This window comes from Cavia porcellus, unplaced genomic scaffold (genome assembly GCF_034190915.1).
Source record: "Cavia porcellus strain 051 isolate PalLab524CR breed Dunkin Hartley unplaced genomic scaffold, mCavPor4.1 scaffold_1, whole genome shotgun sequence".
In the NCBI taxonomy this organism is placed as follows: domain Eukaryota; kingdom Metazoa; phylum Chordata; class Mammalia; order Rodentia; family Caviidae; genus Cavia; species Cavia porcellus.
The window spans coordinates 193,458,595-193,464,961 of record NW_026947484.1 but is presented as its reverse complement, the minus strand read 5'-3'; positions in this window follow the sequence as shown (position 1 = coordinate 193,464,961).

Sequence of the window (6,367 nt, the reverse complement as noted above, 5' to 3'; positions counted from 1 at the left end):
TAGAGATAGCTGAGCCCCAGGCTGGCACAATCTATCATCCCCACCTTTGTGATTTCTGGGTGAACAGGGGCTGTAGCCGTTTTAGACAGCTTTCTGCTGGTGAGGGGGTCATGGTGGGGGCTGCTGCAGTTGTCAGGATGATGGGTTAGGCCCATGTAGAAGCTGGTGCCAGGAGGCTCAGCCAGGACAGGGAGCTCTCTGACAGTGAAGGCCCATATCCTGGATAGAAGAAAGCTTGGAAAAAACGTTTCAGAAGAAAGAAGCTATAAGAAAAATATAGTACAAGAGGTCCCATCCAGGGGAGGAGACAGGGGCCTCGCCCCTCAGAGAAGACCAGATGGAAAAACCTTGTCTGTGATGTTCATGTTGCTGGAGAGAGTCTTGGATGGTGATTAAGGGGAGAAGAAATGGAGAGCTATGGTGTGGGGAGTCTAGGCATGTGGGGGAGAGATAATACCAGCAAGAGTATGAGGAGTGTGGCCCTAATAGGCACTGAGCAAAACAGGAGGACTCTTTCGTCCTGAGGAGGGACCCACCCATCATAAAGGGTGTATCTCCTTGTTTTGGCTAAGGGTATCGGTGGAAGGAGGTGTTTTTGATGATTGTGTGTAAAGTGATGTCTTTTGTTAGTTGTTATAGTTATGTCTCATGTTTGTGTGGAGGGGTAAACCTGACAGTATGGGAAACAAAGAGTGATGGACGTGTTGATGGCCATGTAGTCTCAAGGGTTTTGTTATTGGTTTTGGAGATGGTGAAGGCCAGGGCATTGTGGGAGCTCTTAGAAAGGGTAGGGAGAAGCTTAGTTTTGGGTTAGTTTGGGGTTATTTATTGCATATTGTAGTATTGGAGAACTTTGGGTTGCACTTGGGGTTTTAGGGTGGGGTATATATGGGAGAGAGGAATAGTGAGGTTGAAAGTTGTCAGTTTAGTTGTGTCATAGAAGGAGAATGAGCAGGAATCGTGGAAGAGGGAGTAAGATTGAGGGTTTATTGTAGGCAGTGTTAGGTGTTTGAGCCTAAAATTGTAGTAAGGAAGAGAAGAGTCTTGGTATTGTAGGGAGAGAATGTCTGAAGGGATAGTGGATGAGAACCAGCAGTAAGAAATGACAAGGAAGCAAGGAGAATTACAGACCACTGGGGCTATGAATGGTGGCAGAGGTGGGCTAGGTCTTAGGATGAGGTGTGTGTGTAAAATCTAGTTTTTACCTGGAGTGTGTCCACAATGTTGGTGGGTTGGGAAAGAAGCAGTGAGTGTCCCTGAGGAGAGGTTTAGGTACAAAAATCACAGTTCTGAGTGACCTGACAAATAATATTTTCTAGAGAGGGATGAGTATTGACTGGAGTCCGAAGTTTATAGAAGGCTTTTATGTCTATGAGAGCAGTTATGGACATCAGCAATGATGTCTAAGGCTTGGTGATCTGGGAGGAAGCGCTTTGATTTTGGTCTTTGAAGGTTATCTTGTTTTGTGTTGTTTGCCTCTATTATTGAGAACATGAAAAGCCAGATTGGCAAGATCTTTTTGTGGGGTTTGAAGGTCAAGATTTGTTTGATGTCTGTAGTCAGCCTTGGTTTGGGCTGATTTTTATAGCTGAGTTTTTTGTTGAGGGGAAAGGGTGGCTGTGAGGAAGATATAAAGATCTTTGTAATATGAGTTTTTTTTTTTTTTAATTTTATTTTAGGAGAAAAGAAAAAAAAGCAGAGAAAGGGTACAAGTTATACAGATTTGCAGAAAAAAAATGAACAGAAGGAAATCACTAGTTAATGGATTACATATTGTCATCTTAGAAATAATTGTTCAAGTCACAAAATTAAAGCTTGTAAAGTGGACATTCCATCAATGATACTGCAAACAGTTCTGTTCAATGATCCAATAAAACTCTGTGATATCATATTCTATCTTATACACTTAAATATACATGCAGTTATATAGTTTAGAGCACTTTCTTTTCCTCTCTTTTGTACAATGACTATTACACATTTTGGGTTTCATCGCTCCCACGGTTCTTATTGCTTTTTTGGAAGAGAGTAAAACCAAATGAGACATAACAAAACAGAATCGGTCAAGTCAAAAGGATGGACATAATAGATAATGTAAAAACATAATACAAGGTGATCAACAATGGTTACCATAATGCCTCCTGCTATCTCTAATAGAATTGCCTATATCGTTAGTTATAATACAATTGAACAAAACAGTAAAGAACAAAACCGACAAAACCAAACCATTGGAGACATTGTAGGTCTTCAAAAGTAGATAAAAGTCAACGAGAATGGGCGTTATAATGAATCTCATTATCTTCACAGCTGATGCCTAAATTTTCAAACCTGATACTATCCAGCAAAACAGAATAGGGGAACATCAGTTAAAAACCAGATGGTGAGAGTAATACAGGGCTTTAAATCGAGGTAATGGAAAGTCAAAGTGGGTTACTATAATATATCCTGCTATTTTTTTCCTTTAATTAAAAGGATAAAAATTTTTTAAAAAGTATTAAAAAAGTAAATAATGGAGTGGAGATTGAGATAAAAGAGGGCATAACAACGAAACAGCACAGATCAAAACATAACCATTTAAGCAGAATAGTGTTTCACCACCAGATAATCCTGACCTAAAAGTAGTTACCATATTGTCTCTTTCCTTGAAATCCTTGAGTACAACTTCGTATACTGTAGCATTAAGTATATCAAAACAATATAAAACCATTTAAGAGAATGACAGCATTACAGAGTATTTAGAATCGACTAACAGAAAATGAATAATGGTTTCTGTATAATCTCCTTATCTTTAAAAGGTTTTTGCTTATACTATCGTACATAATAAAATCCAGTAAGATACAACCTATTTAGACCATTGGAGACAGAAGGACAAAAGCTAGATGAGACTTCACAACAAGATGATACTAAATCAGTATTACCTATTAAGATGTCATTTTCTCCAAAATAGCTTTTCCTATCATCCAATCTTCTCTGTCTCATTTCTGTTGAGCTCTTATTCTGTCAGTAGCTGTCAGTTTGTCTTCTTCACTTTGTTCTCTGCTCCATTAGTTGTGGCCTCCACTATTTCTGGATTCTTTGTATTTTTCTTTTTTTAGAATATCCTGCAATACTCTCTGTAGAGTTGAATTGGTGGTTGCAAATTCCCCCAGTTCCTCTTTATCCTGGAAGCACCTTGTTTTTCCATCAATTTCCAGGGACAGTTGTGCAGGATATCTCAATCTTGGCTGGAGATTATTATCTTTCAAAGCTTGAATTATTTCCCCCCATGCTCTTCGTGATTTGATGGTTTGTTCAGAGAAATCTGCTGTAATTCTGATGGGTGTTCCCTTGTAAGTGGTCTGTTTCTTGTCTCTTACAGCTTTTAATATTCTGTTCTTGTATTGAATTTCTGGAATTTTTATTATTATATGCCTGGGTGTTGCTCTGTTTGGGTTGTAGGTAGCTGGGGTCCTGTATGCCTCATACATCTGAGTATCTTTACCTTTTGCTAAATTAGGAAAATTCTCCTGGATTATTTCTGTGAGTAGCTTTTGTAGTTCATTTGTTTGTGTCCCTACTTCTTCTTTTATGTTCTTAATCCTTAAGTTATGGATCCTCTTATCATCTTCTTGTCTTTGTATTATTGCTGTTTGTTTCTTTGTTATTTTTAAGAAGTTTTTCATTTCATTCTCCCATATTACAAGTCTGCCCTCCAGTTCAGATAGTCTGTCCTTAGTTTCTTTCAAGCTGTTATGCCAGTCTTCGATAGACTTCTTAGTTTCCTGGTAGTCTCTTTGAACCTGCTTCACGTATTCTATGCTTTCCCTGTTTTCTCCATCAAACAATTCTCCCCTCTTTTTCTGTTCTTCCATTCCACCATCTGTTTTTTCTTGGGTGGGGCTTAGCATTTCTCTAACTATTTTGCATACTTCTAGCTTCAGGTCATTGATAACTTCATTCCTGAATTGGTCTATGAGGCTCTCTATATGGTGCTTTATGTGTATTGGGGCGGTGTCCGCTATTGCCTGTTTCTCAGAATTGGGGGCCGAGGAGCCTTTCTTGTTGCTGCCTCTTCCCATATTCTCTGTTCCTTATATATGCAAGCTTATATGAGAGGCCCAGCTTCTCTCCCTGTCAGCCACAGCCTGATCGAATTGCACCGGTTAGGTGTTCCCACTCACCGCTGCGCACCAGGCAGCCTACGCGGGGCCCGCCCCTCCCGGCCTCTGTCAGGCTCTGGGATCTGGGCTGGGCCAGCCTACGGGGTCCGCCGGCAGCGTCACGCAGGCCAGGCACTTTTCACCAATCCCGCCCGAGAGGGGAATGTGTCGCTGGAGTCACCACCGCGCCCTGTTCCCGCAGGACTGCTCGGGCCCAGAAAGTCCGCTGGAGTCAAACTGTGGTGGAGTGTCAGTTTCTCTCACTCACCTCGCCACAAGTCAGAACATGCCTCCCTGCCCGTCCTGTTTTCGACTCCGTTCGAAGACTCCCGTTCTCAGAGTTTCCGCGCGTCTCTCTCCTTGCCGAGCTGATGTAGAGGCAGCCAGCCACCGCGCGGCGGGAAACCCAAATCGCGGCTTCCAATGGCGCCGGGTCCAGCCTCAGCAGCGAGACTTTTCTGTTCCTGTTTTAGCACCAGGACTGCATTCCAAGTTGGTTTTTCTCAGCCGAGTTCATTCCTGAGTCAGCAGGACATAACTCCACCTGCTTATGTCTCTTTAGTCTGCACCATACCTGGCTTCTGAGCCTAGTTTTTCAGAGAGCCTCCGGTAGTTGCTGTTATCTGTCCCCCATGTTCTCCCGGAAGTCTGTAATATGAGTTTTTAAAATTAACTATGAAGTGGAGCTCTTTTATGTAGCTGTGTGTTGAGAAGGCGTGTGGTCTATGGGAGATCTGACACAGGTCAGAGAGAGTGGAAGGAACATGAACAAGCTTGCAACCTTGTGAAGGGGAGGAGAGCTTGTGGTGAGGGGTATGGGGACAGGGTTGGGGTGGGGTAGGGGTGATATGGCGGCTGGTGGGAGGAGTGAGACCTGGTGTGTTGTGTTGGTGGAGAACATGGTGATGGTTGAGCAGAGGATGAGCAGGAAGGGGAGGGTAGTGAAGTGAGGAGGAGAAGATGGCAGTGGAGGAATAGTGGGATAGGTGGGAGGTGAACGAGGAGATATTGGTGGAGGAGAATAAGGAGAGCTTTGGGATATGGTGGCAGGGGGTTGGCGGTGTGGAGCAGGCCAGAAATTTCTGGGCCACTCCACATGCCCGACTGAAGGACACACGTTCCTGCAGAGTGAAAAAAGCCTGCAGCTAAGGAATTTCTGACCATTTGCCATTAGGGTAGCAAAAATTGTCTAAGTCATGGAGGGTGTGGCCATTATCAACCTGGTGATGAGGCCAAGCCATCTGGCAGTTAAAAACTAATTTTTTCAGCTACGAAGTGTCTTTGAGAATGTCTGGAGCCTGGAGATTATGGAGTGAGTAGTTGCCTCAACAGGCACCTGAGTGAAGTGTCTTTCTGTGGCCAGAGAAGAATATTTCCCACTGTGGCTGAATTCGGGGTGAGCTGAAGATCACAAAGGTGGTGTCATAATCCCCATGAAGAATTGTCACCCTTTTCAGGAATGTGAATGAGAAGAAGATCCCCAGCACCTGCATCTTCCAGTCATCATTGAGGGAACACAGGAAGGTCCGTTAGGGGACCTGGTCCTCTTGCAGAACGTGTATGAGAGAGGATCCTGACGTGGACCCACAGTGGATGAGACAGAAGCCATGAAGCGAGAGGTGGCTCACCTGTGAGAACCTGTGAAAACTGAGGTGGGTCAGTGGTAGATGGAGGCTAGTAATGGCACAGACAGAGATGAGAGAAACAGAGAGAGGCTCTTTGGTAGGGTAAGCTCAACCTGGGGGCAGCCCCCAGGAGCTGCATGCCCTAGCTGATCTGAGTCCTCGTAGCACCACAAGTATTTTGATTATATGAAATTTTTTAAGGAAATGGGTTCATTTATTTTTCAAAATGAACAATGTACACATGAAAGAGTCAGAAAGCATTTGGTACACCACCTCTATGAGGTGGATTTGTGAACAATGTGGGAGTTCAAGCAGCCAAATGATAAATTTTGGAATTTTTAGCTGAGCTCAGTGACCACCGGTGGACTCCTGTTTCAGAGTCCAAACAAGTGGCCCTGAACTGGAGGGTTACAGAGCTTTTAAAACAGAAAACCACAAAAAGACATCCTGTTGGAAACAATTTAGCAAGGATCTTACACACCTGTATCCTGCTGCTTTGTTGAGCAGGTTAATAAAAATTAACTTCTTGTGGATGCAGCTCATTCTGCTTTTATCATGGGACTTGTACCCTGAGTGATTTTTCACTCTTCTGGGTCAAATACAGGG